At 46.4% G+C, this 22,463-nt stretch overlaps 1 long non-coding RNA gene across 1 annotated transcript in view; it reads right to left on the reverse strand.

Annotated features, from left to right (window-relative positions):
- Positions 1-4,935: 4,935 nt before the first annotated feature.
- The window catches only part of LOC141276993 (uncharacterized), a 38,083-nt gene continuing 20,555 nt past the window's right edge, over positions 4,936-22,463 (reverse strand). Inside the window, exon 3 of the long non-coding RNA XR_012327488.1 lies at positions 4,936-5,016. This is a non-coding gene — a long non-coding RNA (uncharacterized lncRNA). The remainder of the gene's footprint in view (positions 5,017-22,463) is intronic.

Genomic DNA, 22,463 nt, shown 5'->3' on the forward strand with positions numbered 1-22,463 from the left:
ACACAACTGAGTAGTAGTCAATCATAAAAGAAGGAAGCCCTATCATTTGCAAAAACATGGATGAACACTGAGGGCATTATGCTAAGTGAATGAGGTCAGAGATTAATACTCTATAATCTCACTTATATGTGGAATCTTTAAAAAAAACTCATTAAAACAAAGAAAAAACTCATAGATACAGAGAACAGATTGCTGGTTGCCAGAGGCAGGGAGTAGGTAGGGGTGGGCAAAATGGGTGAAAGTGGTTGAAAGGCACAAACTTTCAGTTATAAGATAAATATAAGTCCCAAGTGTCTAATGTACAGCACAGTGACCACAGTTAATGATACTGTAGTGTATATTTGAAAGTTGCTAAGAGAGTAGATCTTAAAAGTTCTTGGGCTTCCCTGGTGGTGCAGTGGTTAAGAATCCACTTGCCAACGCAGGGGACATGGGTTTGAGCCCTGGTCCGGGAAGATCCCACATGCCGTGGAGCAACTAAGCCTTTGCGCCACAACTACTGAACCTGTGCTCTAGAGCCCAAGCCCACGAGCCACAACTACTGAAGCCCACGCACCTAGAGCCCGTGCTCTGCAATGAGAGAAGCCACCGCAATGAGAAGCCTGTGCACTGCAACGAAGAGTAGCCCCCGCTCGCCACAACTAGAGAAGGTCGCACACAGCAACGAAGACCCAAAGCAGCCAAAAGTAAATAAATAAATTTATTTTTTAAAAAGTTCTCATCACGCACACAAAATTGTAACTATGTGTGGTGTTGAATGCTAACTTACTGTAGCAGTAATTTCACAATATATATTATATATCAAATCATTATGTTGTACGCCTGAAACTGATACAATGCTATTTGCCCATTATATCTCAATAAAAAATTCTGCTTCCCAACATCAGCATAACTACTCACATCAACATAACTAGTCATTTACTCCCCACCCCCAGTAGCTCATGTAATAACCTCAGAATACTGATACGAACACTACTACCAATAACATGATTACTAAAATAGGTTTGCAATTTTTTTTTCAGTTTTCACCCTTTTATTTTTAACCTATCTGAATCTTTGTTTTAAATGAAATTCTTTAATACAGCATAATTTTTATTTTGCTTTGTTAGTCAATCTGAAGATCTTTTTATTTATTTTTGAAATATTTATTTATTTGGGCTGTGCTGGGTCTTAGTTGTGGCACGTGGGACCTTCCTTGTGGCATGTTTAGCTGCAGCATGAGGACTTCTTAGTTGCAGCATGCATGTGGGATCTAGTTCCTCGACCAGGGATCGAACCTGGGCCCCCTGCATTGACAGCATGGAGTCTCACCCACTGGACCACCAGGGAAGTCCAGGTCTTTTTATTTTTATAGGTAAATTAAGCTCATTCACTTTTATTGGTATGATTGATACATTCTGCCTCATATTCTTTGGTTATGTGACCTCCTGTCTTATTCTCTCTGATGTATCTTTGTGTTTAGGAAGGTTTGTATTTTCTGTCCTTTAAACGAATGCTTCCTTTTAATACCCTTATTCCACTTTCTTGGATACCATCTATTTTTTACTTTGCCCAGTCTTGACAGTAGCAAAGTAACCTTTCTCCTCCTTTCCCTATCATCCAGCATTTAGTCTGAATATTATTTTTACTCACAGTAAATATTATAAAGTTGTCAGTTAGCTTTTCTAGCTTCCGTACGCGCTCCATCTTCTCTCTTTATATTCTGACTGTTGAGCTACACACGCATTGTCGAATCATAGTTCTTACTACCCTCCCATATTTCTATCATTTAATATTAGTTCTATACGTAAATATTTAATATTCACCATCAGTCCTTATGCCTATGTCTCACCCATCCTCTTGGTTGGTTCAAGCTTGTTCTCCAAAAGATTCCTCATGGGAATGATAGTCCCTAAATTCTAATATGTTCATAACAGTGCGTCTGTGGATGTCATACTTGAAGGCCAGTTTGTCTCAATATATAGTCCTTGGCTTACATTTTCTTTCCTTGGGTGTTTTAAATTTCCTACCCCTTACCTTCTGGTATAAAACATTGTAGTTCCAAACTCTGATATTAGTGTTATGTGTTGTCCTTTAAAAGTGACTTGACTGCCAGTCTCTGGTCAGTGTATAATTCTGAAGATAACACTGTCTTGGCAAGCTTGAGAGATGGGTTACATCCTTCTTCCTCTGAATTACAGCTGTGTGACCTCAGCTAAGTTATTTAAACTTTATATGCCTCAGCTGCAAAGTGGGGATAGAAATGGCAGTAAGATTATTCTGAGGACTGGATGAGGCCATGTTTGTAAAGGACCCCAGTCTTTCCAGGAAGTCTTTCCAGGAAGCCAGCTGTACCAACAGGTTCCTTTCGAACAGCACTTTCCAGTCTTTCCAGGAAGCCAGCTGTACCAACAGGTTCCTTTCGAATGGCACTTCTTTCTCGGTAGCGTTTAAAAACTTAAGGCTGAAGTTTTTGCAGCCACCGACAAAGGACAGTCAATAGCGACTCACGTTTCAGTAACTTTGTAAAATGCTTTTGCGACTGGAAGCAGCTTAAAGAGAGCAATTAGTTTAGTATTGAAGAAGAATGGCATTATCTTCCTGTCTGTTATAGTCCTTGTTTTTTAATAGGATTTTTCTTGTTTGTTTTCGGCCTTGCTGCTTTCAACTCTTGCCTTTCTCCACAGTCAGAAAAGACATCTCAATTAGTGCGGTCCCTTGAGTTCTTTAAATAATACTGATCAGATGATCAATATTTAACCAGCTTTATCAGTTCTTTGGGCAGACCCATTAACTAATGAAAACATCTGTTAGCATGAAGGGTGGTCCAACAGTCAGAAGAAATTTGTTTGCTAGATTCTCTCTCTCCCAGGATTTCTCACCAGTTATCTAAATTTCCAATCAAAAATGCACTCTGCCGGATGTTCCCTAAGGATGCATGTCTATTATTCAGAACAAGAATAATCTCAGAATGTGTTTCTGGTGAGCAGGGTTTATTTTCCCAAGCATCTGGGAACTGATAGCATCACTGATGCCCTGACGTAGCTTCAGGGCTTTTACGTCTAACAGTCTGATGAACAGTTTTGGCCTTTAAGGCCAAAGCTGGAAAGAGGAAAGTCTCTAATCCTGGATGGATGCGAGAGCCCCTCCCTGACTGTTTTTTTTTTTTTCTTGCTCTAGACGACCTTTTTAAAAGTTCTCACTGGGACTTCCCTGGCAACCCACTGGTTAAGACTCTATGCTTTCACTGCTGAGGGCCTGGAGTTCGATCCCTGGTTGGGGAACTAAGATCCCACATGCTGCGCGGCAAAAAAAAAAAAAAAAAAAGTTCTCACTGGAGCTATAATCTTTCAAACAAGCAAGCGGGGCACTGATTGGGCACAGGGGTTGCAGATATACTCTGCCAATTGCTTTCTTCATGCTGGAATAAACCCACACCTGCCCCGTCCATTTGTGAGCCCAGCATACATGCGGACGGACTTGGTTTTGCTGAACGCAAACTTTGCCTCCCCTTTAATTATCCAAGGCGCACCACTGGGTTTACTGCTCTTTCTTCAAACACCCTTGCCCTGTGTTTTATATGCACACCTGAGGGTTAAAGAGATGTTCTGTGTGTGGTTCCTTTGCTTATCAAATGAAGCTTCTGACATTCAGCGACCCCAGCAAAGGATCTCGCTGTCTTGAGTGGGATGAACCCTGAGGACACGACTGCCAGAATAATTCTTTTCACACAGTTCTGAAGTCATTTCCTGCCTGAAACTCTCCACGGTTCTACACAGCTGCCAGGACCAACTCACTTTCTGATGTAACGTCCTAGGCCCTCACGCTCTGCCCCACCACCACCCCCCCCGCCACCCCTCAATGTCCTCCACACACCTTTCCCTCTGGTCCTTCCTCTGTCCATCCTTCAAATGCTACACGTGGCCCCTTTCATAGCCCTGTGGTGGTTTCCCACATGCCACCCTTCTGCCTGACGTCACTTCCCCGATACTTTAAATAATGCTTAGTTTTCAAAATGCACCACATCCGAGAAGTCTCCTGGGATCACTACCTCAGATCGAATTTTTAGATAGCAATTTTCTGTGCTGTTGGACATTTTGGACATGTTTGGCTCAAATGCGTGAGGATAAGCCATGAAGCGTGGAGGACCCATGAGCTGGGTCCTCCACATTTTTGATCGGCTAGAAGAGGGATCTTGGTAGTGTGTAAGCAGCTCACAACAGCTGCTGCACCAGCCCCGGGCGAGTGCAGAGATGAAGGGGAGAAGAACGGTGTGCGTGGGGAGCTTGAGGGGAGTGGACACTGCATTCCAGGCTCACTTTGGCTTTGCAGGATTCCAGGCAAGTTAGGCCAAGCTGAAAAGGATCTATGTGCTGGACTAAAAGCAGGAATTGCTCCAGGTAGATTTGCCAGGGGAAGAGGCAGGCAGCTCTGTGCATTCAACAAGGAAGGTTCAGGCACAGCTGGATCCAGGAACTCAAGCAATGACATCAGGGTTTTCTCTTCTCTTCCATTCTCTCTCCAACTCCCCCGTCCCTACACCTGCCACTGAGGTCTTGCTTGTCTCTGTTAGTCTTTGCTCTGCCTGCAGGCTCTCTGCAGTTGCAGGAGAGATGTTTTCAGAAGCCCCAGGCTCATTCTTAACTTAGCCATCATGTCTCTCCTCTGAGGTCCACAAATCAAATGCAAGGAAAATTTTCCTTGGCTGGCCAAAAGCAGGAGGAAACTGTTTGACTTCAGGGATCTACCCAGCACCCTTGGTTCTTATCTGATTCTATTTAAGACCCATTCATTCAAAGACCCATTTCTTGAACATGTACTCTGTGCCAGACATGGGATACAGTGCTAACTAGGGAGAGCAAAGGGAAGAAGTTGAGTGGTTTCAGGATGGAGTAGGGACGAAAAAATTCACTGTTGCTATTTTGGTGATACTCACAGGTTGATGCTCTGAATGATGTTGATTCTAAGTAGCCGTGACAAAGTATGTTGGGGAGCATGTGATCCACCAACGTCTCCTTGTCAAGTCCCACTGCACCCCTACAAAAAGAGACCAGAAACAGAATTTTTTTTAATTGACATTTTCCCCAATAGCTAAAGAAACAGAGAATAGACCTGAGAACCAAAGGCACAGTGAGTATGAACCACTGTCTCGTGCCCAGTGAGGAAAGTACCCTGAGTTGACATCCCAAAGAGAGGCCAGAAATGCTGCTCCCCCGCGGAACCGTTCCCTGGCTGGGCGGGGGCAGGCCTCCAGGGCTTTATTCCCCTGAGGGACCTTCTGGGGAAGACCTTTGATTTAGAAATAATTTAAGATTCAAAAGAAGTTGAAAAAAAAAAAAGCATCGAGAGTTCCTGTGTACCCTTCCCCCAGCTTTTCCCCAATGATAACATCTTACACAACCATAGTACACTTCCACAACTAGGAGACTGCCATCGGTACAATACTATTAATTAAACTATAGGTCTCAGATGGCTAACAGGCACATGAAAAGCTACTCAACATCGCTAATTATTAGAGAAATTCAAATCAAAACTACAGTGAGGTGTCACCTCACATCGGTCAGAACGGCCATCATTAAAAAGTCTACAAATAACAAACACTGGAGAGGTGGAGAAAAGGGAACCCTTCTGCACTCTTGGTGGGAATGTAAATTGGTGCAGCCACTACGGAAAACAGTATGGAGTTTCCTCAGTAAACTAAATATAGAGTTGCCATATGGTTCAGCAATTCCACCCCTGGGCACATAGCCAGACAAAACTCTAATTCAAAAGGATACATGCACCCCTATGTTCATAGCAGCACTATTCACAATAGCCAAGACATGAAAGCAACCCAAATGTCCATCAACAGATGAATGGATAAGGAAGATGTGGTGTGTGTGTGTGTATGTATGTGTGTATATATATATATATATATATATATATATATATATATATATATATAAAGTGGAATACTACCCAGCCATAAAAAGGAATGAAATAATGCCATTTGTAGCAACATGGACTCAGAGATTATCATACTAAGTGAAGTAAGTCAGAAAGAGAAAGACAAATATCATATGATATCACTTATATTTAGAAATGTAAAACATGACACAAATGAACTTACCTGTGAAACAGACTCACAAACATAGAAAACAAACTTGTGGTTTCCAAGGGGGAGGGGGTGTGGGGAAGGGATGGAATGGGAGTTTGGGGTTAGCAGATGCAAACTATCATATACAGGATGGATAAAACAACAAGGTCCTACTGTAGAGCACAGGGAAATATATTCAATATCCTGTGAGAAGCCGTAATGGAAAAGAATATGAAAAGATGATATATACGTATAACTGAATCACTTTGCTGTATAGCAGAAATTAACACACTGCAAATCGACTCTACTTCAATACATTTTTAAAAAGATAAACTGTAGGCCTCATTCAGCTTTCGCCACTTCTAATATGCACACGTGTGTGTGTGCACAAGCACGTGGTACTATGGAACGTTAGCACACGTATAGACCTGTATGACCATGACCCCATCAGGACATGGAACTGTGATGAGATACTTCTGCAATGTCAATGTCTTGAATGTCAATCCTGAAACAGTTCCTGGCAAACAGGGAAGACTGGGCCCCCAACTCCTCTGCTGTACCTCCCTCATGGCAAGGAACTTGAGACAGTATCTGGTGGTAGAGGAGGAAGGATCATTTCCAACAAACACTGGGAAGCACTGGCCTCCCTGTCTGGGCTCAAGGTGGCTGTAAAACAGAGGTGCAAATGCCAAAAGCAAGGCCATAAATCTAGGGAGTCTGGTAACTGCTGCTCCCGTTCAATAGAGGAAAGTGGTCTCATCAGCACCGGTGAGGGCAGGAAAGGTGACCCAAGGCCCATCCGGTGAGGTCACCTCACCAGCAAGCTCTGCAGCTGGAGGTCACCCCCCGCCACCCAAACCTGGGCTCAGAAGGAGCTCTCGGGGGGCATTACCAGAGTCTGTGTCTTTCCCGCCATCGCCCCCAGGGAGCGGGCAAAATTACAAGGGTAAAAAACGACAGTGTGAAAGTTGAGGTGTTCCCTGAGCTTTGCCTGACACCCCGTAGGCTGCTGAGAGCTTTCTCCCTCCTCTCTTAAAGAAGGGAAGTTAAAAGCCCTAGGGGTCTTACTTTTGTGAGGAAACACTATTTTCTCCAAAGTACTGATAACGTGTAATCGTTTTCCTTCACAAAAAATTGGCTGAAAACTGAAGGCCAAACTAGGGCACTGCAGAGAAATGTCTAAAGAAAAGAAAGCACAGGAGGTCTCAGATGAGAAATGATTTCATGGTGGGAGGCGGGAGCTCCTGACCAAGGATCTTGGAGGAACAGGGCAGTCAAGGTCACAGCTCCTCCCAGGGCCCATCCCAAGGCGAGGCCGTGTGTGATCCTCAACCGGCTGGTCAGGCAGATGCAATGGGGTGGCCCAGAGTAGCCCCGTGGGGTCTCCTCTCCTTGTTAGCAATGATGGGGATGCTCTCTCTGTTCCTGAGGGATCGTCCTCCCCTCACTCTCTGTGGAAGTGCGGGGTCTGCATCAGATCAGCTTATCATCTGGACACACTAGGTACCAGTCTGGTGTCAGCCACAGCGCTTTTCTAGGGCCTCTGGTCTAAGGAGGGAACTGCCTTGATTTTTTCTCCCAGAGATTTTGGGCTCAAAACACCTCCATTTCCCAGAGCACAGTACTGGGAGTTGCCTTAGATGGTTAAAACTTCAGCTCTCTGAAGGCATCACGTGTCACTGTAAATGCCATCAGTACCGTCAACCCAGGCTCTGAGGACAGGAGATAAATGTCTGTTCCTTCCCCTCTTTAAGACCTCACTGTGTGCCTGGCACAGTGCCCGGTACAGTATCTGCTATAGCACGAAATTCTCATAAAGCTGTGTTGATGAAAAATTAATCAGTCAACCTAGGAAAGAAATGGAAAACTCTATTTGAGCCAAATTGAGGATTATAACTTGAGAACAGCCTCTCAGAAAGCTCCGAGAACAGTTCTACCCGTTAGGTCAAAGCACAGTTATAAGTTTTGGTGACAGGACTGTACATTAAGTGACGTGTTATTGATAGTTTATACAATCTAGCGAGTAGTAGGTCATCGTGGCTTCTTACAAGATTAAAAAGGAATGTTCTTTTTGGTTTTGTTTTTTTGTTTTTTTTTGCATTACGCGGGCCTCTCAGTTGTGGCCTCTCCCGTTGCGGAGCACAGGCTCCGGACGCACAGGCCCTGTGGCCATGGCCCACAGGCCCAGCCACTCCGCGGCATGTGGGATCTTCCCGGACCGGGGCACGAACCCGTGGCAGAGAAGAAATTTTATGTTTAAATTTTTCTTGTCTTGCCATAAAACACGAATTTTATTTCCCAGCTGCAATGGGGGCTTTTACCTCCATTTTCTACCAGGCAAATGGAGGTGAAGGTACAGGCCCAACATCTTCCAGCTAGAAAGCAGAGGCAACAGAATTGAACCTGGGTCAGCCTGGCTGCAGGTCTGCCTGCTGTCCACTGCCGGGCACAGCTCCCGGGAAGCCACTTCAGCTGATCAGATGGGAAAGGCAGCTGTCAGACACAAGGAGGGAGCAAGGCTCCCCCAGATCACTGCTTTCAATTTTCCCAACACTCACGTATGTCTCCTCCCTGGAGGCCTTATTGGTGTGCACCCAGGCCAAGCGCAGGAAGGTGAGTGTTCAGGTCTCCTGCTCAGGCCTCGATTCTGGCCAGAGACGTGTCCTCTCAACCTCGCTCTCTGCCCCCAGAGGCCCCTCCCTTTCTCTCCCAGTCTCCTCCAAGTGCCCAGATTTCCAGCGACCTTCAGATTTGATATATTGAACGTCTCCAAAGGATATTCCCATTGACATTGAGCATGCCGCTGTGTGGAGCTCAGCAATAAAAGGGGGAAATTAACAGGCATTTAAATTCTGAAAATTAATGATGAGAGGTCAGAGATTTCCGAACATCTGTTTCCAGCATTTTCAAGGGGGCCTTCAATTTGCAGGCAGCACTGAGCCACGCGGTTATCAGCAGTTACTTCACACAGTGCCGCGTCCGGGAGCTGGGAGTGGATGGTGGGACCCAGCCACTGCACCCACGTGCTTTGTGGCTCGATCCAAGCAGTGTGTCCACTGAGGTTCAGGGTCCCGGCCCTGCTTGTAGGATTCTATACACCCATCTGAAAACCCTGAGTCTGGATTTCCCCAAGTGTCAGAGTTCTGGAAACTGAAGATTCAAAACAGAAGTCCTTGTGCCAAGGAACGGAACGGAATGTTTCTAGGGCTGCACCATCCAACAGGACAGCAGTAGCCACACGAGGCTGTTAAGTATCTACAATATGGCCAGTCTGAACTGAGATGCACTCTGAGTGTAAAATATATACTGGATTTCAAAGACTTAGTATAAAAAAAGTAATTATCTTTTATGTTGCTTATGGTGGTGAAATGATAATATTTTGGCTAAACTGGGTTAAAGAAGATATATTATTAAGTCAGTTTCATGCAAACTATTATATATAGAATGGATAAACAAGGTCCTACTGTATAGCACAGGGAACTATAGTCAATATCCTGTGATAAACCACAATGGAAAAGAATATGAAAAAGAATGTATACATATATATATAAAATTGAATCACTTTGCTGTACAGCAGAAATTAACACATTGTAAATCAACTACACTTGAATAAAATAAATTTGGAAAAAAGTCAACTACTTTGTTTCATTCTACTTTTTCATCAGATCTATGACAACTGAAAAGCACATTATACGGCTCACACACTTCTATAAGTCACCATTGCTCTAGAGTTTCTGTAGCTTGGTGTTTCTTGGGCAGTGGGGAGCTGTTGTCACCCCTAGAGGGCCTTCTAGAAACTCTGGAGGATCTATGGTGTCACACTGCCTGGGGGAGGTGCTCCTGACATACAGTGTGCTGGGCACGAGGAATGGGTGAGTCCCGTAACTACCAGAGCAGTCTGACGCAACAGAAGAGTTATTCATGACTCCACCTCACTCTGAATGTCCCACCAGACACGATAGATGAAAAATTGGTTATAATGATCTGAGCCTAAACCAAATCCCATTTTACGTATAAACACAGGTATTTGGTTTTTGCACAAACTAAGATTTCCAAGGACACAGCTACTGTGTAAATCAAACAAAGATTGCACTTTGTTTCATCTGCAACATTACCAAACACTGTTCATCATGTGTTAGAAATTCCCAGCACTGTTGGCAATACTGCTCACGGTGTTGGAGTTGCCGACATAACATGACCGCCTTCGTCATTCACTGTCATTCCATGGAGAGGTGTAATTTTCTGCCTGCTTCACTCTATCTCCTTCCTAGTGCTTGAGCACTTGTAGACGGAAAGGCATTCCATTTTATTTAAACTACTTTCCCTTTGTTTCTTCTATATTACAATTAGAACTTTATATCGGTTTAAAAAATTATGCGTGTAGGTAAATAACAACTGAAAGGGGTCTTGCACACAATTTTGTTTTAAACAGAAAATGGAATATTGCATCTGACAGAATTACAAACCATCACTCAAACCTACTCATGCCGCTCTTGACTCAGAAGAGTTGAGACTTTGCCTCTTAAACACCTTCTCATTCTTTTTTATTTATTTATTTATTTATGTTTGGCTGCGTTGGGTCTTCATTGGTGCATACAGGCTTTCTCCAGTTGCGGTGAGCGGGGGCTACTCTTCGTTGCGGTGCGCAGGCTTCTCATTGCAGTGGCTTCTCTTGTTGCGGAGCATGGGCTCCAGGCGCACGGGCTTCAGTAGTTGTGGCACACGGGCTTGGTAGTTGTGGCTCGTGGGCTCTAGAGCGCAGGCCCAGTAGTTGTGGCGCACGGGCTTAGTTGCTCCGCGGCATGTGGCATCTTCCCAGACCAGAGCTCCAACCCGTGTCCCCTGCATTGGCAGGCGGATTCTTCACCACTGAGCCACCAGGGAAGTCCCCAACAACTTCTCATTCTTTAGGTTTCAGATGCAGTGGCCCTTCCTCCAAATAGCCAAGATGTCACCTGCTCTGTGCTTCCCTGCATTCTGCTTCCCATCACCCCATCCTTCAGCACGCAGATGGTACTGCCTGTGCAATTATCTTCCTCCCTGGACTGTGGGCTCCAAGAGGGCAGGTTATGACCGTCTGGTTTATTGCTGTACACCCAGTGCCTAGCTCATGGCTGAGCACACTAGTACATACTCGATACTTAGTTAGTAAATGAATTAATAAAGATCAGGGAGAGCTGGTGTCTAGAGATCTGTAAGGGTGCATGGGAATGAGGGCCAGCAGCAGGGTAGAAATAGATGACAACAAGGGAGCCCAGTGTCTTGGACGCTGATAAAATGCAAAGCCTACAGCGCGTAGAGTAATGCACTTTGAAATCAGGTAGATTTCACTTCGAGTCCCAGTTCTGCCTTGTACTACCCTTGGTCATCTTAGGAAAGTCCGTTGACTTCTCTGAAAGAGTGATAAGGGTACTTCCCTCATTTGTTGGGCGACTTAACTGAGAACTGCTTGGAAAGCACTTCCTGCCGTGTCTGGTAAATAGTAAGAGCTCAGTACCTGTTCTTGTTATTAAAACTCTTTCATAGAGGCTCGGTGTGCCTCTAACAGAGGCCCTGGTTGCCCCACTGTCGGTGCCCATCACCAGTAGGGAACTTCTACAATTCAAAATCAAAAAATCAAAAACAAGGACAGATGACCTGATTCTTAAATGGGCAAGGGAACTGAAGAGATATTTCTCCAAAGAAGACATGCAAATGACAAACAGGTATGTGGAAAAGGTGCTCAATATTAGTAATCATTAGGGAAACGTAAATCAAAATCACAATGAGATTTCACCTCAACAAGTTAGGATGGACACACACACACACATACATACATCTAACCATCATCTGAGCCTTCAGTGAGTCAATCTTTTTGCAATAGTAACAAAGATCACTGATCATAGATCACCATAACAAATATAATATACTTGAAAATTTTGAAGTTTGAAATATTGCTACAATTACCAGATGTGACACAGAGAGAGGAAGTAAGCAAATGTTGTTGGGAAAATGGTGCTGATAGACTGGCTCAATGCACGGTTGTCATAAACCTTCAATTTGTAAAAAAACAGAAAACAAAACAAAGAAACACAGTATCGGCAAAGCGAGATAAAGCAAAGCACGATAAAACCAAGGTCTGTCTGTAGAACTACCATATGACCCAGCAAGCCCATTTCTGGGTATATACCCAAAGGAATTGAAACCAGGATCTTAAAGAGATATCTACACTCTCATATTCACTGCAGCACTATTCACAATAGCCAAGACACGGAAGCAAACTCAATGTCCACTGATGGATGGATGGATAAAGAAAGTGTGGTATATACGTATGATGGAATATTATTCAGCCATAAAAAAGAAAGTCCTGCCATTTGCAACAACATGGATGAACCTGGAGGAGAATATGCTAAGTGACATAAACACGAAAAGGACAAATACTATTATACATGATACCGCTCGTATGAGAAGTCTACAATAGTCAAACTCAGAGAAGCAGAGAAGAATGGTGCTTGCCAATGGCTGGGTGGAGGGGGAAACAGAAGTATTCAAGGGTACAAAGTTTCAGTTACGCAAGATGAATGAGTCTTAGAGATCTACTCCACCAGAAGTGCCTATAGCTAACGACCCCGTAGTGCATACTCAAAAATGTGGTAAGAGGGTAGAACTTACGTTAAGTGTTCTAATCACACACAATAACGATGGGGTGGGAGGAAACGTTTGGGCATGACAGATACAGTCAGGGCATAGATTGTGTGACGGCTTCATGGGTACACACTTATCTCCAAACTCATCAGGTTGTATACATTCAATTTATGCAGCTTTTTGAATATCAACAATACCTCAATAAAATGGTTTTAGGAAAAAAATAACAAAGATCAGTTGACTAAAAAGATGTTAACTTCATCCAAAAACACCCTTACAGAAACACCCAGAGGGCTTCCCTGGTGGCGCAGTGGTTGGGAGTCTGCCTGCCAATGCAGGGGACACGGGTTCGAGCCCTGGTCTGGGAGGATCCCACATGCCGCGGAGCGACTAGGCCCGTGAGCCACAACTACTGAGCCTGCGCATCTGGAGCCTGTGCTCTGCAACAAGAGAGGCCGCGACGGTGAGAGGCCCGCGCACCGCGATGAGGAGTGGCCCCCGCTTGCCACAACTGGAGGAAGCCCTTGCACAGAAACAAAGACCCAACACAGCAAAAATAAATAAATTAATAAACTCCTACCCCCAACATCTTCTTAAAAAAAAAAAGAAGCACCCAGAATAACATTTGACAAATATCTGGGCACCCTGAGGCCCAGTCAAGTTGACACAGAACCAACCATCACGGTTTACATAAACGTGTCCCCACTAAACTGAGTTGAGAACTGGTACTAGTGTCTTTAATCTGAATCTCAGGGTGAAGCACAGACCATCTTATTTACTGACCACGTGGACAGTGGTTCTGGCCCTGATCAGAGGACTCATATTTCTAGGTAAGAAAATGCTACCTCCTCACAGATACCCAATTTTACAAGTCTCCCTTCATCCAAAAGTCATTAATTCTGAGGTCTAACAGGAAGCCTTGAACTGTTCGTGCTGAAATGTAAGCCAATTTTGTATAACCTTCAGTGGAAGAGAGAGAACAGCCTATCATGGCCCCTCAGTGTTATAACAGCATCGCCTCAAGCAAAGTAGGACAAGCTTCCCTGTTCAGCCTTCCTGTTCATCCAAGATCACTAGGCCCCCCTCATGGTGGAAAGTCATCTGACGGACACATTTATACAAAGAAAGGAGCTAAGATTTCCTGAAGGATAACTATGTGCTACATACTATAGGTATCTTATCAAATTTAATCATAACAGCCGTAAGTAGTATTCTTTACTCTGACAAGTGAAGAATTTCAGAGAAGTTACTTAATTTATAGTCCAGTGGCACCAAAGGCTGACCCTCTATTATATGGTGGGAATGGGCCTTGGTGGGAATCCAGTTTTAGCTGGTTCTGTAGCTCCTGGTCTCTCCAGGACTCCACGCTGCCCCCCTGAATTGTGGCACAATTGTCCTTGCCATCTCCAGAAACAAACAGGATTGCCTGGAAAGAGCCTTAGGACTCTCCCCGGGGGGCCTGCAATGAGCCAGCAGATACCAGAGGCTTCTCTTTCCCCAGAAGATGGACTGAGCCAAGCTCCCCCAAGGTCTCCAGATGTGCGCAGGTGACTTTCCCCAGCATGGCTATAAATAGCTGGTACCCAGGCTCAGATCATTTGCTGCCCAAACACAGACTGGACTTGAAGCTCAGGGCAAAACCATTCTCAGGCTTATTCCAGTGAAAGGGAGTGCGTTAGTGGGAGAAGTATCCTCTGCTGACCACCACACCTGTGCACCTGGGTCCCAGTGTGCCTCTCCCCAGGTTGTCAAGGGGCAGGGATGCACGAAGACTGGCCTTTCCACTGGTCATTCCCGTGTGTATCAGTGAGGCCTCCTGGCGTACACCTGACCCTGCTGTGTGCGGCCTCTTCACCTCGCCGTCCCTTACTTTTTGATAGCACTTTACAGTTTATTTTCACAACCATTTCTTGCTTCCTCTGCTAAATCAGGAGTTGGCAAGCTACCGCCAGTGGGAAGAACCCTGTTCACTGCCTATTTTTGCTACTGGAGTACACCCAAGCCCATTCTCTCGTGTTCTGTCTATGGCTGCTTTCCCCAGCATGGCGCAGCTGAGCAGGTGCTGCAGAGACCATCATGGTCTGCAAAGCGTACACTATTTACTATGAGGCCTTTGACAGAAAAGGTTTTGCCAGCCCTGCTTTAAACAATCCCAGGAGGCAAATGCAATTACTATCATTACTAAAGTGACAGGTGGGGAAAAAAAACCCGGGATGAAACCAAGTGGCTCAGAAATGTTTTCTTAAGGACACAGAACTGGTTGGCAGAGCCGAACCGAAAGCCAAACGCCTTTCCTGCATGTAAGGGTTCACTTTGAAGCCAGTCGGACACGGGCGAGGCTCGGCACCAGAGGGCGGTTCTTTGGGAAGGTCTTTCCGGCCAAGTGACACTGACTTGGAGAAAAAAGAGAGGCAGGTTTGTTCTCTAAAACATGTCGGACAATCAACACTCAGCCTGTGGATGTTGAGAACCAGCCCTGAGCTAGAGGCTGCAGGGACTGAAATACCAGCCAAAAGGGTCTGGAATATTCAGAGTTGATATATCTTTTTTTTTTTTTAATTTATTTTTTGCGGTGCGCGGGCCTCTCACTGTTATGGCCTCTCCCGTTGCGGAGCACAGGCTCCGGACGCACAGGCCCAGTGGTCATGGCTCACGGGCCCAGCCGCTCCGCGGCATGTGGGATCCTCCCGGACCGGGGCACAAACCCATGTCCCCTGCATCGGCAGGTGGACTCTCAACCACTGCGCCACCAGGGAAGCCCTGACCTAATATTTCTTGAAAAATCAAGACTCCAATATAGTAAGAGGCTGCATAGCTAAGCCACATCCTCCAATCCAGCTTTTACTAATAATAAAGCTGATTTTTTTTTTTTTTTTTTTTTTTTTTTTGCAATACGCGGGCCTCTCACTGTTGTGGCTTCTCCCGTTGCGGAGCACAGGCTCCGGACGCGCAGGCTCAGCGGCCATGGCTCACGGGTCCAGCCGCTCCGCGGCATGTGGGATCTTCCCGGACCGGGGCACGAACCCGTGTCCCCTGCATCGGCAGGCGGACTCTCAACCACTGCACCACCAGGGAAGCCCTTAATTATTTTTCTTTGGCTGCGCTGCAGGGCTGGCAGGACCTTAGTTCCCTAACCAGGGATTGAACACAGGCCCCCGGCAGTGAAAGCACAGAGTCCTTACCACTGGACCACTGGTGAATTCCCCAGAGTTGATATTTCATTAACTTTTTATCTTCCAATTTAAAAAGCAAACAAAATGCTTACAAACCATAGGTATGCGAGAAATAAATGTGAAAAAGATACACGTGAGGAAGGAAGCCATAAGCTCTTCTGGTGTCACCAGGGAAGCAAAGTTCCAGGGAGTGGTTTTTCTTATGTAAGATTTTCTCCTCCCCCTCACTCTGCCCCTCCACACACATGCCATTTGAGTGACAGTCAGGGTCAGAGTCATCACCTCCCCATGCTGTCCAGGACCAGAGATGCTTCTCCTGGGCTCTTTCTCATGATGATTCATGTTTATAACACAGACTTGGAGGCTTCTGTTTCTGGTAAGAACCCATCATTTCCTAACGGTATTTAGTAGCAGCCGGATGCCATCTCCTTGTGGCTTTAACCCAGGACAGTGTCACTCTCCCCTATCACCCTGGGGTATTTAGAATGGTCCGGGAATGATGGGGAAGGGTGAGAGGGCCCACAGGAGACTTTGTGCTCAGGCCTGGAAAGCAAGGGTCTGTGGAGCTCTGAGCAGGCAAACGCAACACTGTGTAGAGAGAAGGGCTTCTGAAGAGGAGGCAGCCCTCACTCCTGAGGCAAACGTTTAAAGCAAGAATGCCTTGGAAGAGAGAGAAAAAAAAAGGAAGGCAAGGCCTAGGCTAGAGGACAAGGCCAACCAGGGAGAGAGAAGGGAGGAGGTGGTTGACAGGAGTCAGCCCTGCTGGGCCAGGTGAGTGGTTGCATCTGTAAATAGCACCTCCTAGATTGTGCAGTGCACAGCCTGTGCAACCATACACGGCGGCTCTGAGAAGCACCAACTTGGCTCAAAAATGTCCAGAAATAGATTTTGGAAATAAAAGGTTGAGTCAAGCTTGGGCGGGTCGGGGGTGGCCGTGCAGAGAGAGAGAATACACACATGCATGCATACACATATACATGGATCTTTTGTTAAATAAGTATGAACGAAACCGAATAAAAATAAAATAAAATGAGCACCTCCAGGCTCTTTGTGCTGAGCTGCATTGATTAATCATGAAGGCCTTGCCTGGGAGACAGCAAAATAAGACATTTTAAGAAGTCATTTTGCATGAGCAGGTCAAAGGTGAGGGGCCAGAAGAAGGCCAATTTGACAGCCAGGTTTCTCCCTGGCCCCTGTGGTTCCTCTTCTCTCATCTAGAACCTGGAGACAGATCTGTGTCTCCCCAGCCAGCCCCAGCTGTAGCCGAGTTCATGCAGATGTTAAGGAAATGAAACACTGGCTTGCTGGAAGATATGAGGGAAATGGTTCTCAGACTTTCATGTGCTCAGAATGCCCTGGAGAGCCTGGGAACACACCAATGATGGGCCCCAACCTCCAAGTTTCAGACTCAGTAGTTCTGGTGGGGTTGTGGGGGGAGGGGAAGAATTTGCATTTCTACTATATTCCCAGGTCAGGCTGATGCTCCAGAGACCACACTTCGGGAACCACTGGATGATAGACTAGTCAGTTTAACAGCACAGACTTGGGAGCCAGCCTGCCTGTGTGCAAGTCCTGGTCCCGCCCATCACCACCTGTGTGACGGTAGGCCGCGTTCATAAAGCGGTCACAGGACAGGGTGGCGGGGCTGGCCTGAGGGCACTCACTGGGGCCCAGGCAGCCATGCAGAGGTTTGTCCCTGGTGTTTGGAGAGAGAGGGGTAGGGCGGTAGCTGTGAGGCCAGGGAGGCCCGAGTGTTTCAGGCTCGGAGTTCCACTGCCCTGGACCACGTTCAGGCTGGGGAGACCTGCCCCATTCCATTAAGCGGTGTGTGTGTGTGTGTGTGTGTGTGATGGGCAGGGAGGTGGCAGCGGAACCCGGAACCTTCCTCAGGTCTACCTACTCTGTCAAGGACTCTCCCTGCCCCTCCTGCTTTGCCCCAGGCTTCAGCCCTCACCTCCGTTTGTCTCCTCTCTTCCTGTCTCACCATTGCTTGGGCCCATGACCATCTGGCAGTTGACCTCCCCTCCCATGAACTGGCCCAAGGGTAGCCCCGGCACACAGCAGGCTGGAGGTCAGGCAGGCCGGTGCCCGCTGCTCCAAGGCTCACTCTTTCCATCTTTGCTTGGTGCACCCAGAGCGAGTAGACAACTGGAACGTTGGGGAGATCCTGAGAAATTTCCCAAGTCTGAAGCTACACCCTGCCCGTATCTCCTGACCCACTGCCTTTCTGTTTAGAGACAGGTGTCATTTTCTTTCCAATCTGATTTCAAACCAAGTAACAATATCATCAGAGGGACTTGAAATGCCCAAAGCCACATAGGCTGTCATTATGAATCTCTCTCTGCCCCAGTCAACCCAAAGTATGATTCCAAGGAACGTTGTAAATTGCAGCTAGGTGACAGCTAAGTACAACACAAACATGTCACAAACCTCATAAGCGCAGTGAGAACGACAGAAACAGGCTGAAAAATTAATATGTCACACACACATCTCTGACTTGTCTGTTTTTTCTGATTTAACCACACTTGTGCTTTTATCAGCATTAGATAACCTTAGCCAGTAAATTGTCCTTTTGGGATTGTAAATGTCTCTGAAGTGAACATTTCCACACAGAACTCCCCTGATGTATCAGAAGAGTTTGAAGGAGCTTCATGATGTGATTTGAAAAGTGCTAAAAGGCACCCCCATCCCAGACCTTCTTCATCGCCACAGTGACTGAAATTCCCACAATTAAAGGGATATGACATTGAGTTCAGAAGGCACCTGCTAAAAGTCAATTCCATTAACAAAACAGACCAAAAGGGCTCTTAACTGAGGTCCCAGGCCTGCCCTTCAGTGGTTTGCTGACAAGGTCTGTCACTTCAGTGCACGTGTTACGTGCACATAGCCCTCTAGAGAGAGGTCTCTAACTCCCATTGTATTTTCAAGGAGGTCCATAACTCCCCAAAGGCGAGGGGAAGACTCATTAAATTTGTTGTATTTGACATTTTAAAAGGTTAGCCCAGGACCCTAAAAAAGAGAGACAACCACCAGGTGACCTGGAACGAAGGGACTGCCAGGAAGGGCAAACCAGTTGGAAGACCACACAGCAGACCCCGGGGAAAGGGGTCAAGGTCACATTTGAACTTCTTCGTGATTACACCTGAAGAGGACCTCTTACGTCCCCATCTCTCCTCCTTACCCTCCCGCCAGCAACTCCATGTACACTCTACAGAATAACACTCTATAATTTATGTGCATACAGCATGACAGGTACTATGCTTAGCACTACTTCTGTTATCTTATTTAATCCACAAAACAAACTTTTGAGATCCGTGCTATCACTCCCCCATTTTACAGATGGTGAAACTGAGGCTTAGAGTATTGGGTACCTTGGTGAGGTCACCCAGATAACAGTCAGCCAAACTGGGCTCAGGCAGCCTTAATCCAGAATCCACGCTTTTAACCACCATGTGTGTGGTTCTCAAACATGAGTGGGTCTCAAAGCCACCTGGAGGGCTTGGGAAGCACTCAGATATCCGGGCCCTACTCTAGAATTTCTGATGAAGTAGCTTTGGACCCAAGAACTGGCATTTCTAACAAATTCCCAGATTTTGCTGATGCCGCTGGTCTGGGGACCCCTTGCCACATGGTGAAGCTCTCTCCCTTGCACAGGTTCCTAAAAGTGTGTTCATAAGATCACATATTTTTGTAAAATTTAAGAATACAAGACATTTGTGTATTATCTTCTTAGAGCAGATCCTTAAACTTGTATAAGCTTTGGGCCGCCCCCAAACCTGGATTTGCCCTAGAGCCTGGAGCCTTCCTTCGATCCACACCCAGGAGCATTAGCTACCCCCAGTCCAGCAGGCTAGGATTTCGCCAAGTTCTTCCATCTGTCAGAGTCTTATCTGTGAACACGATCTGTCTGCAGCTTTCAGATAAAGACAGGAGGAAGGTAGTTTTATGTATTAAAGTGACCGCCTCAGCCATCAAGACACCCTGGGGGGAGTCGGAGCTGGGATCTTAAGGATGTCACACATGTCCCTGCAGGAAGGGAAGGGAGATGGGGAGACTCCTTCTGGCGCCTGGACTAGGGAGAGTAGCGAGAGAAGCCCTCCTTTAGTACCGGATGGTGATGGGGGGAGTGGGTGTTCACACAGGTTGCTTCAAATCTCCCCCTGGCAAGAGGTCAACACCACCCCACAAGTCAGTGAGCATGGTGTTTGGGAAGCAGGAAAAAGAGGAAGGGGAGAAATGAAAGCCGGACCGGACCTTTCTACAGCGACTCAGGCCTGGGAGATCCCGCAGGAGCTTGGCTGCCCCCATCCCGTCCCCACCACTCAGCAGCGGCCAATGGAAACACAATCAGAGTCACAGATGCAATTTTACATTTTCTAGTAGCCCCATTAAAGAAGGCCAGGAACAGGCAAAAATCAATTTGGAATATATTTAATCTAACATATTTGAATTCTGATCACATCAACATAATCAATGAAAAAATCATTAATGAGACCTTTTCTGCTTTTTCATGGTAAATGTCAGAAATCTGTGTCTTTACACTCACAGCACATCTACTCAGACGCAAGATTTTCAACAGATAAAGCGAAACGTGGTTCTAACAAAATAACATTCTGTGTTTAATGGAAAAATGTTTTATGTTGCTCCAGTTTTCAAATTTATATCTAAATAAGTTAAAACTTCAGAGCCTCAGTTGAACCAGCTGTATTTCAAGTGTTCAATAAACACATGTGGCTAGTATTGGAACAAACTGACTTCCTGGACCTCCTGCAAGTTTATACAGAGTCCAGGAGAAGTTCTATGTCCCTGAAATAGTGGTAGTAATGGTACTAGCTGCCTGGATGCGTCACAGGGAAGAGGGAGGGAGGGAGGGATTTTGGAATTTGGAGAAAATCAAAAGGAGAAAATCCAAGATGGTTAGGATTCCTGACATCGAATCTCCTGTCTCTGAAATAACTCCTTGTAGCAGTAATTACCACATTTATACGTTTTGTGTTGGGTTGTTTAGCATCTGACTCCCCCACCAAGCCGTTAGCTCCATGAGGGCAGGAAGAGTATCTTACTCACTACTGTATCTAGTTATCACAGCTCTCAGTTGAAAGAAGACATGAATCACACTAAATCTTTGAAGGACAGCTGGGGGTGGGGTGTGATTCTGCCCATGCATAAGCAAATCAGCCCAAACAGAGGTGGTCATCTGAGCAAAGGCTGGCAAAGTCAGCATAGAGCCTACCGTTGAGCTAAAAACAAACTACCAAACTGGTCTGAATGTCTCCATTTTGCAGGTGAAGTAGTTTGACGTATTAGTAGGTGACGGGAAGTAGTCCTGCATCTCCACAGAACCTGATGCGCTCCCATCACACATGGCCTGAAGCCACTCTCCTTCCCATTCAGATCCTGTTTTCTGGGTCCTTCTTTTATTTCCTGCAGTTCCAGGGATATCAGAGCCAAGCAGTTCAGACTCTTACTGAGCAATGAGGAAGGGCCGCTTGCAAGTGGGGAGTTGTCTTAGTTTGTGACTTTTAGGGCAAATGGCAGAAATCGAATTCTGACTTCCTTAGGCGTAAAGGAGGACTCACTGCGAAAGTCCCGCAGGGGACCCTGCAGGAGACCCTAGACAAGAATGGAACTAGGGTCAGGTACAGCCAGAACCAGACCGGCCACACTGTCTCTTCCCCTCTCCACCTCTCTCTCCCTGTGCCCCCGCCTCTGTTCCGTCCCCTCCACCGTCTCCTTCTCCCCCATCCCTTGCAGGCCAGCTTCTTCTCCGTTCTGAGCCACATGTCAGTAAACACTCAGCCACCCGTAACCAAGCTTTAGAGCTTCCATTTCAACCACCAGAGGGAGGCTGGCGCAACTCTTGAATCCAAATTCTAGAAGCCCACTTGGGGGCCTCTTTGGCCCTGCTCGCCCAGGTGTCCTGCCCTGGATAAATCATCGTGGCCAGGCCAGGGACGTCACAGTACATACTCCAGTGTCAAAGGATGTTGAGGAGAATTTTCCTGTTGCCTAGATTTGGTGAATTCAACTCCAGTTTGTTTGTTTGGGTTTTTTGTTTTGTTTCTAAAGGAGGCATTAGTAGTCGCACTTTGTGAAGAGTGTCACCTCCAGGAGATTGCCAAGCTGACCCTACCATCATGCTAGATGGGCCCTCCTAACCCCTGTAAGATGACTGCAGAGAGACAGAGGGGCTTTAGACCTTGTATGGAGTGAGATGATTCAAGGAGAGTGGTGCTTTCCTGCCCTCGAGCCAAGGGAGAAGGGAGGCTCTGAGAGAATCATGCTGGAGAGGTGGGCCAACGAGGATGGGAGCCTGGCACTCAGGGCCAGCTTCGTGGGTGTGGGAGCTGTGCAGTCACACAGGGCCAGCACCCAGGAGGGTCCCACACTTGGTTTAATGTTCTGCTGTCACCATCTTGGAATTCTTAATAGTTCAACAGTTTTGCACTGGGTCCCGCAAATTAAGGGGCCCATCCTGAGGGCAATCCACTCTCTATGGGGACGTTGCCCAGGCAGTGAACTTCCTGTTCTACCCTTGTGCCTCCATGAACAGGAGAGAGATGGCAGGACCGAAAGGGTGGCACTAGGGCGCTCAGTACTTCCCTCCATTG

The sequence above is a fragment of the Tursiops truncatus genome, chromosome 18, assembly GCF_011762595.2.
Source record: "Tursiops truncatus isolate mTurTru1 chromosome 18, mTurTru1.mat.Y, whole genome shotgun sequence".
NCBI lineage: Eukaryota > Metazoa > Chordata > Mammalia > Artiodactyla > Delphinidae > Tursiops > Tursiops truncatus.